Raw genomic sequence first — 10,670 nt, forward strand, 5'->3', positions numbered from 1 at the left:
CACACTGAACAGAAAATCATCGGGCACAGCGGAGGAATCGTAGGTGAATCTGCACACAGGCTTTATTAGTCTCTGAGGCCTTGTTTCCTCTGAAAATCCTCCTTCTGTGTCCGCTGTAGTCTCCATGGCTTCAGGCGTAAAGTCAGGTGGTTGTGTGGCTTGAGGACCTGTGCTGGCGTCTGTAATCTCACTTTCTTGTGCTCTCATAGGCGGCAGGTTATATACATCTGCGGTGCTCGGGCTCCAGGAATATTCAGGCTTGGGTGCCCTGCTCCAGCAATATTTGGAGCTGGGTCTCTCCCCCGGCCCTGCCTGGATTGGGCCCCGGCCCCCGCGGGCCTCCCTCCCCACTGCGTCCCTGCCTGGAGCAGGTCCCAGCCCCCGCCTGCCACCCCTCGCCCCCGTCTGCCACCCCTCCCCCTGCGTGTCCCGCGCCGCGTCCCTGCCTGACAAAAAGCAGCGCGTGCCTCTCCCCTGCCTGCTCGTGCTGCCAGAGTAGAGTGATTCCCACAGAACTGCTGTCTGCTGCCCCAGGGTCCTAGTGCGTGCCCCCCACTAATGGCAAGGGAGGCTGCTCTTACCCTGCCTTAGCCCTGAGCCTCTTCAATGCCCCAACTCCTCATCCCCAGCCAGAGCCCTCATCCCCCCGCACCCTAATCCTCATCCCCAGCCAGAGCCCTCACCCCCGCACACCGTAATCCTCATCCCCAGCCCCGAGCGCCCTCGCATCATGAACCCCTCATCCCCCTGCACCCTAATCCTCATCCCCAGCCCTGAGCCCCCTCCTGCATCATGAATCCCTCATCCTCAGCCCCACAGCCCTCGCCCCTGCACTCCCTCCTATCCCCAAACTCCCTCCCAGAGGGTGCACCCCCTCCCCTTCCCACACACCCTTTCCCACCCCCAAACTCCCTCCCAGACCCTGCACCCCTCACCGTTTCCTATGCCCCCACCCCCAGCCCAGAGCCTGCACCCAAACTCTGTTCCAAACCCTGCACCCCTCACCCCCTCCTGCACACCCACCCCCTGCCCCAGCCCAGAGCCTGCACCCTGCACCCCTCCTGCACCCTAATCCCCAGCCCAGGATCTGCACCCCAGATCTCTCCCCCCCCAAGCCCCCTCCCAGAGCTTTAGGCAGGTGGGGATGGAGTTTGGGGGGCAGAGTTTGGGGGCGGGTTCTGGGCACCACTAAAATTTCTACAAATTTGCCACCCATGTGTGCTCTATATACTTCTACTGTGCCTTCGTGGCGGAGCTGTGCTCCAGGAACGGGTGCTGTGACAGCTTTCTCTGCAGCAGAGGAAGGGTGCCTGTCAAATACAGTGGTGTCAAAATGCATCGGCGATGGATAAACACACTGTCTCTCATCATCTGAGGCCGACTTGCACTCTCCCTCTAGAAGAGCGAGATTATGTACTTCAGGTGACTTGGGTTCCTGATTTCTAGTCACTGGGTGAATCACAGGGGGTTTCACTGTGGGTACTCCAAGAAAATGAACTAATTGGCCTATTATCAGCAGCTGGTTTCTGTGCAAAACTTTTGTTTCTTGGTCCACTTTCTCTCTTCAAGCAGCATACTGGAATGTCTGGTAGTTTCTGAACTATGATGTACGTGTCAGGCCTCCAGTGGCTACTGAAACTGTGCTCCTCAGAGATACTGAGATTTTTGTATGAGTCTATGGTCTTCAGGTAGCAAATCCTGTTCAATTACTTGTCTATTGTAGCTGTACTTATTACTGGAGTACCCTTTCTCTGCCGCATTCCTTGGTAACTTGTACGCCGCACTCAGTTGTTCTTTAAGCTGTGTTACATATTGCACGTAGAATTGTTGACTGGCGCCATCTGGAGATGCTCCAAAGCACATATCCACAGGCAGACGAGCTTCCCTACCAAGCATTAGGTATTAGGGTCAGAATCTGGTAGACTCATTCTTGGCGAAGTTGTAAGCATGCACCAGATGGCTTCAGTGATGACTCCGATGGGGGCTTTTGAGCAGGATCAAGCATTCCCAACATATTTAGCAATGTTCTTTTGAATCTCTCCTGCTGAGGGTCACCCTGCAGAGGATATAGACTCATAGACTCAAAGGTCAGAAGGGACCAATATGATCATCTAGTCTGACCTCCTGCACAATGCAGGCCACAAAATCTCACCCACCCATACTGTAACAAACTCCTAACCTATGTCTGAGTTATTGAAGTCCTCAAATTATGGCATGGAGTGGGACTTCTTAACACCTGCCACCTGCAGCAATTCCCTTTATTAAACTACTCTTGAAGTCTCTGCCTTGGCCAGTATGTATTCATGCAGGCAGGCCATAATGATGGAAATACTGTTTCCAGAGTACCTTTGCCATGTTGGTCCTTGGTCAGGAAAACTTGTGCATACTGAGTTAAGTGTTCAGTGATGACCAATAGATTGGTGGTGTTGCTCTGGTTCAAAAGATAAAAAGTCCATACAGATCAGATCCATGAGCCCTTTACTGTGAACTAATTCAGCTGTGAACTAACAGCTGAGTGTTTGGACGATGTCTTCCTGGCAATGCAGAGAACAGCTTTTGCAGTGTTGTTCAACATCCCATGCAATATGTGGCCAGTAGAATCTGGTTCTCACAAGGTCTGTAGTTCTATCTATTCCCAAGTGGCCTCCATCATCATGAAGTGACTTCAGCACTACACTTCAGGAAGTACCAGCTGTCACCGAGGAGGCCCCAAGGGGTCACAAATCATTCTATATAGCAACCCTTCCTGACTGATCAGCTTATCCCATTCCCTGAGCATTAACAAGGTGTTGAGGTGTTTGCTCTTCACTCATGGTCACAGCCTCCCTTGTAGCTTGACCAGGACTATGTCTCTGATGCAGGAGTCAGTTAACCAAATTTTCTTCAACTCCTCACAATTCAACTGAGGCAGTGATGTCAAATCTAAGCTCATCAAGAGGGAAAGACTTTGGGAAAGGCTTTAGGTGACACTCCCAAAACGTCTCTCCAGGTTAGCAATAGTCAGGTTGGGTTTTGCCTTGGCAATTTTACACATGCTCTCGCTACAGGGGTGGCTATCTTTATCCATTCATCATCTGGAGGATAGTGATCATGTGGTCATTGAGACAAGACGTCGTTGTCAATATTAGTCTTTCCAAAGTGATATGTGGCTAGATCAGCTAACCACTGGTGTCCAGCTCCGTCATGCTTTGCAGATGTCAGGATGTAAGTCAGGGGATTGATATTAGTCCTGACTATAAACTTTGCACCATAGAGGTAATCATGGAACTCTGCCACGATGGCCTACATCAGTGCAAGGAATTCTAACTTATGCACTGGGTAGTTTTTCTGAGGAAGTCAGACTTTGGCTGGCATAGGCCACAGGTTGATATCCATCTGGGTGCTCTTGATATGGGATTGCAAACCAACTGTCCATGCTGGCATCTATATGTAGCAAGTAGGTCTTGTTGGGATCTGCAAAGGCAAGAACAGAGACCGTCACCAAACTGTCGGAGTATGGAAAGCATACTCCCCAGCTGCAGTCCACCTGTCTCCAAAAAGTTCAGACACCTTATGGTAAGGCACTTCTGGCTTACAAGGGCTCCTATTCTTTTGATACAAAGAGTCTGGGCATTCACTGAGTCAAGGCATTCAGTGGATGGGCAATGATTGAATATCCCTTCACAAAACATCTGTAATACCCACAGAATCCGAGGAAACTCTGGAGCTCTTTCAGATTTCTTGGTCATGGCCAAGTCTTGAAAGCTTCTAACTTATCTGGGTCTGCTACTGCTCCTTGTGAGACAATGTGCCCAACGTATTTCACACTTGATTGGCAAAACTGGCACCTGTCTAAGGACAGCTTGAATCCACGGGTGCTGACATGATCAAGCACTTAAGAAGATGCTCATGTTCCTTGAAAGTCTTCCTGAAAACAATAAGGTCATCCAGATAAAAACCCCTCCAGCAAGTTCATGTCTCTGTCTTCTCCTTTGATCTCTGGAAAATTGCTGGGACTCCAAATATACCCTGGGGCTTCCTTCTAAACTCGTAAAAGCCCAATGTACAAATAAAAGCTGTCTTCTCACAACCTTCAGGAGTCCTAGGGATTTGGCAATATCCACTTCTCAGCTCAAGGACCGAAAAGCACTTGCTTCTGGTAAGGCAATTCAAGACATCTTCCACCTGGGGCAAAATGTACTGATTGGGTACTGTTTCTCTACTCAGGGTACGGTAGTCCACACACAATCCGATGTCATGGTTCTTCTTATAGGCTACCACAATGGGAGATGCAAATAGGCTTCTGGATTAGTCCAGCAGCTTTGAGCTCCAAAACAGATGCTTTCTCATGTCCTTGACATTTGCAAGTAAAAGTAACCAGGATCTCTCCCAGAAGGGCTTATCACTCATCCAGATTCAGTGTTTGAGCCAATATCCCATTTGTGTTGTAAGAATATGTTTGCTTTCTGGGCCAACTCCTATCTCAGGCACTCTTTCTGGACCTTGGTTGCAGGGAGTTTCCAAAGTTCAGGCAGTTGGATTAGTCTCAGGTCAATGAAAGTCCACTGACAGTCTCAGCTCTGTAGACATGGACAATCAAGGTCCCCAGCTTGAGAATCCAGGTAAAGGAAAGCCCTTTTGTATATGTAATGTGCATTAATGGTGAGACATTAAACCCTACCTAGCTATGTAACTATAACACAAGGGACTCACTCAGGTCCCTTTTCGGCTGAGTAGGTAGGAGATTGATGCAGGCAAGCAGGTTCTCCCTGGGGATTGCTGGAGAGGGACTAACCGCCCGCTCCCTCCTGGAATGATTCTTTAAAGCTTGGAACTCCTGGGTTCAGTTGTAGTCAGGTCGGGTAACTGGATCCCAAATATTGGATCCGGTGCGGGTTGGCTGCAAGGTAAGCAGGCTGCAGGTGGAGGCAGGAGAGCTGGGCTGTCTCCTCCTGTTGCTGGCAGACTGGGGGCGGGAGGAGTGGATTGTCCCCTCCCTGGGGCCTTTCTGCAGGCTCATGTCATGGTTGTTGGGCCTGGAAGTGCTGTGCTGACAGGCTGGAGGGAGACCTCCTCTCCCTTCTGCTCCCTGGCTTGCCTCAGCCAGGTGCAGGGAACCCGGGGCTAATCACAGCCTCCCTCCTGAGCACCTGGGGCTTGCACAGGGGCCGAGGGTGCGTGCATTCTGCCTGGCTGTCCTTCCACTGGCTGCTCGGGACTGCTTTTGCCTCCACTTCTCCCATTGGTTGAGAGAGGAGGGTTGCCAGGGTGACTGAGGTGGGGGATCGCCTCCCCTTCCTCTTTCCTTCTGCTGCTGGGGAAGTCAACAGGGCAGGACTCTGTTGTGGACCCCATGGGGGCCCACGGGGGAGAGGTGAAGGGGTGTCTCTTCTCTTGGGGCACAAAGCCGCCAAGATCCCTTTTTGACTGGCCATTTCGGTTGAAAACCACCCACTTGGCAACCCGACCCTGGCGCTGCAGACGTGGTGCAGTCTTCTGCGAGCACGTCCCCGGTGCTCCAAACGCGTCTTTTTGGCACCCAAAGCCGCCAAGATCCTTTTGACTGGCCCATTTCGGTTTGAAACCACCCAACTTGAACCCGACGCCTGGCGCTGCAGGACGTGTGCAGTCTTCTCTGCGAGCACAGTCCCCGGCGCCAGGAACGACAGTGCGAACTTCTCCTTGTGCATGTTCTGGCACTATCGACATTAATGCCTCTTACCACACGACATTGTCCCGGCACTACAGAACAGTGCCTCGCTCTCACGCACATCCCCTGCCCTCAGACACAGTTGGCCCTTCATCCTGTGCAACTCCGTGGCACTACAGCACATCTGCCAGTCCCTCCGCGCTTCACCGTCCCTAGCACTACAGACACAGTGCCCTTCTCCTTGTGCACATCCCTGCACTTACAGACACTAGTGTCATCTCCCGCCTCAGGTCCCTGCACTATCAGACATCAGTGGCCTACCTCTCCACGCACACCCTGCACTACAGACACAGTGCCCTTCTTCCTTGTGCACTCCCTGCACTACAACACAGTGCCATCCTCCCCCGCTCACGTCCTGCACTACAGACACGTGCCCTCCTCTCCGACGACGTCCCTGCACTACAGACACAAGTGCCTCTCTCTTGTGCACTCGCCTGCCTACAGACACAGTGCCTTTACTTGTGCACATCCCTGCACTACAGACAGCGATGCGTGCCCCTCCACGTCCCTAACTACAGACACGTGCATCCTCCCGCTCACGTCCTGCACTACAGACACAGTGTGCCCTTCCTCCTTGTGTAGTCCCTGCACTACAGACCAGTGCCCTTCCTCCTTGTGCACGTCCCTGCACTACAGACACAGTGCCCTCCTCTCCGCTCACGTCCTGCACTACAGACACAGTGCCCTTCCTCCTTGTGCACATCCCTGCACTACAGACACAGTGCCTCCTCTCCTCGCATTCTCCTGCACTACAGACACATGTCTTTCCCCTTGTGCACGTCCTGCCACTACAGACACAGTGCCCCCTCTCCTCGCACGTCCCTTGCACTACAGAACAGCGCCCTCCTCTCCCGCGCTATTCCCTTGCACTACAGACACAGGTGCCCTCCTTCTCCTCGCATCCCTGCATCTAGACACAGTGCCTTCCCCTTGTGCACGTCCCTGCACTACAGACACCGAGGCCCTTCCTCTGTGCACGTCCCTGCACTACAGACACAGTGCCCTCCTTCCGCGGCACGTCCCTGCACTACAGACCAGTGCCCTTCCTCCTGTGGACATCCCTGCACTACAGACACAGGCCTCCTTCCTCCGCATGTCCTGCACCTACACACAGTGTCTTTCCCCTTGTGCATGTTCCCTGCACTACAGACCACAATCCCTTCCTCCTTTGCACATCCCTGCACTACAGACACAGTGCCCTCCTCTCCCGCATCGTCCTGCACTACAGACACAGTGTCTTTCCCTTGTGCACGTCCTGCACTACAGACACAGTGCCCTCCTCTCCCGCATATCCCTGCACTACAGACACAGTGCGCTTCCTCTCCGCGCACGTCCTGCACTACAGACACAGTGCCTTTCCCCTGGCACTTCTCTGCACTACAGACACAGTGCCCTCTCTCCTCACACATCCCTGCACTACAGACACAGTGCCTTTTCCCCTTGTGCCACGTCCTGCACTACAGACACAGTGCCTTCCCTTGCTGTGTCCTCTACTATAGACACAGGCCCTCCTCTCCGCGCATCGTCCCTTGCACTACAGACACAGTGCCTTTCCCTTGTGCACGTTCCTGCACTTACAGACACAGTGCCCTTCTTCCCTTGTGGCTGTCCCTGCACTACAGACACAGTGCCCTCCTCTCCGCCAGTCCCTGCACTACAGACACAGTTGCCCTTCCCCTTGTGCACGTCCCTGCACTACAGACACAGTGCCCTCCTCTCCGCGCATGTCCTGCACTACAGACACACGTGCCCTTCCCCTTGTCTTTGTCCTGCACATACAGACACAGTGCCCTCCTCTCCGCCGCACGTCCCTGCACTACAGCACAGCGGCCCTCCTTCCTCGCCATTTCCCTGCACTATAAGACACAGTGTCTTTCCCCTTGTGCACGGTCCCTGCACTACAGACACATTGCCCTTCCCCTTGTGCTGTCCCTGCACTACAGACACGTGCACCTCCTCCGCGCATGTCCCTGCACTACAGACACAGTACCTCCTTCTCCGCGCACGTCCCTGCACTACAGACAACAGTGCCTTTCCCCTTGTGCATGTCCTGCACTACAGACACAGTGACCCTCCTCTCGCGCATGTCCCTGCACTACAGACACATGCCCTCCCCTTGTGCTTGGGTTCCCTGCCACTGACAAACACAGTGCCCTTCTCTCCGGGCACGTCCCGTGCCACTACAGACACAGTGCCCTCCTCTCCGCGCACGTCCTGCACTACAGACACATGCCTTTCCCTTGTGCATGTCCCTGCACTACAGACACAGTTGCCCTCCTCTCCGCAATGTCCTGCACTTACAGACACAGTGCCCTCCTCTCCTCGCACATCCCTGCACTACAGACACAGTGCCCTTCCCCTTGTGCTTGTCCCTGCACTACAGACACAGTGCCCTCCTCTCCTCGCACATCCCTGCACTACAGACACAGTGCCCTTCCTCCCTGCGCACGTCCCTGGCACTACAGATGCAGTGCATTCCTCCTCATGCACGTCCCCAGCACTACAGAGATGATGCATTCCTTCCCGAGCACGTCCCCAGCACTACACACACAAACTGCAACTTTTAATTCATTCACCTGTAGCCCAGTATTTCTTTCGATTTCAGTCTTATTCAAACCCCACACCAAAGAGCTCCCAGCCAAGGCTGGGGGCATCCTTTACATACATTAAGACACAAGATTGCAGGCAATAGACAATAAAAGTTCAACAAAGTGGTAGCATTTCTTCCTCCCACCTTACCACACAGCATTTGAGCACCAGTTGTGTGACGCAGACCCCTTTTATAAAGCCCCCATGGCACTTTGCCACTAGACAGAGAGGCCACCCTCCAGTGATGCCCATCCAAGCGCGTGGGCTATGCAACTTGCACAGGTCAGCAGAATCAGCCTATTTCAGGCCTAGGGAGGCAGCGTAGCCAAAAGGAAATGGGCCGTATGGCAAATGCTCTGCCAGCAGGTCCTTCCAAAGAGGGGCTAGTTCAAGATCCTCTGCCAATCACAGCAGTGGCAATATGGGCTGGGAAGAGGCAGTCTCTTAAGTGGGCAGGTCCCAAGTTGTTTAGGGCCTTAGGCCAAAACTCCACCTAGAAGCCAATACGCTATGCGTGCAGACTCAGAACACTGGTTGCATAGACTGCTGCCAGGCGGTACTGCTTAATAAGCAGGCTGCCATACTCTGCATCAGCTTACCTTGTGGCTAGATTTAAGCTGTAGTCCGCCATGCAGAGTGCATTGCAGTGATCCAGCCTCCAGGTGACAGACATATAGCCCACAACAGTAACATCCACTTCGCTTTAAAATGAAATGATCAACCTAACACTACTTAGCGATATTTGCATGCTACTTACCTGCATATTCTCTCCACACACATACAAACCATTCACTTCACTTCACCAGTGGAGCATGTTAGCTGGAAAAATGTGTGATCGCTTGTAAAGGAATCACTTAAACAGGGGTGTGGCTATTTTGCACACACAATAAAAGCCAGAGAATAATCTGTATCACATTCATGCATATGGGAACACATCGCACATCATGACCATCATCATCTATTTTTAAAGAGATAGGACATTCCACACATGAGCCTCATACTGGCCACCATTGGTTGGCACTGAGACAGAAATTTCTAGCTCCTATTCTGCAAACACTTATGCATGTGGCTAACTTTTGGTAATGAATTCAAGCAGTTCGTTCGCATGCATAAATTACTCATGTGTGTAAGTGGTTGCAGGATCCTGGCTCATACAGTGCTAGAATTGCTTCAAAGTCCAGCAATTCTGCTGGTGATGTTTGTAATGTAGCAATCTGTCCACTAGCAGCTGGATTGAGCCCACTAATTTATTACATACAGGCCACTGAACAGTCATGAAGTGGTAGCAAATTTCACTCACTACAAGCCCAAGCTGCGTTTGAGCAAGCAATCTGCTTTGCTAATTACGTGAACAGGACCTAAGAAAAGCGCTGTGGTACGACATGCTGACCTGAATTTTCAACTGCGAGTGTGTAGAAGGGTATGTCTAAATGGATGCGTTCCTCTATGGATGCATACACACAAGTGAGGATTGCACACCTACTAATCTGGGTTTGTCTATACCAACATGGCTGGCAAGTGTGCGTAGGGATTTGCACGCTTAGGTGACATTCACATTGACACTTGCCTAGTTCAAGCGGTGGGCCATAAAAAACGGTTCTGAATCACTACTGGCCAAACTCTAGTAAGTTAAAAGATGCCAAATATGTGCACCCAGGGATCAAAATGCCGCTTAGTCATTTACATACTTACCATGGTGTTTCTAAAGCAATCTATGGCACTGCTGCTGAATCCCTGCAACCGGATGGCAAGAAACATCTTCAGCAATTTCAAGTCCTCCTCTGATGAGCGTGTTTTATTCATTCTGCTGAGTACTCAGTCCCCCCGGACTGTAGTTTGACAGCCTGGTAGATGTGGATGAAAGGCTTTGGTAGTGGTGGGGGGTTTCAAATGAATCAAATCCTCCCCCCCAGGCTGACAGAAGACCGTGCTTTTGAAATATTTCAGCACTTGTAGACAAGATTTCTGCTAAACAGTCGGGGGTCTCACTCAGAGCATTGCCGAAGGCACTACAGCTGTTCATCATGCCCTCAGACTTGGTTCGATGGAACAGACGCATTTTAACTGTGCGCTAACCAACAGTGCCACTTCGGAGGCCTTTGTGAATTTCAAAGAGGCTTCTAAGCCCAAAAATCCTTCCCTCTACTAAGACGCTGCTGCGTCTAAACTGGCTTGTTTGTTCTTCAGCAGTCCCAGAAATATCTCTGCTGATAATCACCAACCGATCGTCCCTTTGTTTTTGTAGGTCCTTGCCATGGTACTCAGCAAGCTGGACAGCGAGGGACAAACCATTTGTAAGAATTCACTGAAACGTGTAATAATAACGCCCCCCCCCCTCTTTAAAATGAACAATCAATGGATCTCCCAAGTCACCAAAGGCACAGGGATTAGA

The 10,670-nt window shown here is 51.8% G+C and overlaps 1 protein-coding gene across 1 annotated transcript in view; it reads right to left on the reverse strand.

The window, feature by feature from the left end:
- Positions 1-10,374, reverse strand: part of FAM151A (family with sequence similarity 151 member A) — a 28,797-nt gene extending 18,423 nt beyond the window's left edge. Inside the window, exon 1 of the mRNA XM_032766915.2 lies at positions 9,967-10,374. The gene's annotated coding sequence lies outside the window, so the exon portion shown is untranslated. The remainder of the gene's footprint in view (positions 1-9,966) is intronic.
- Between the last annotated feature and the right edge of the window lie 296 nt (positions 10,375-10,670).

This window comes from Chelonoidis abingdonii, chromosome 7 (genome assembly GCF_003597395.2).
Source record: "Chelonoidis abingdonii isolate Lonesome George chromosome 7, CheloAbing_2.0, whole genome shotgun sequence".
In the NCBI taxonomy this organism is placed as follows: domain Eukaryota; kingdom Metazoa; phylum Chordata; order Testudines; family Testudinidae; genus Chelonoidis; species Chelonoidis abingdonii.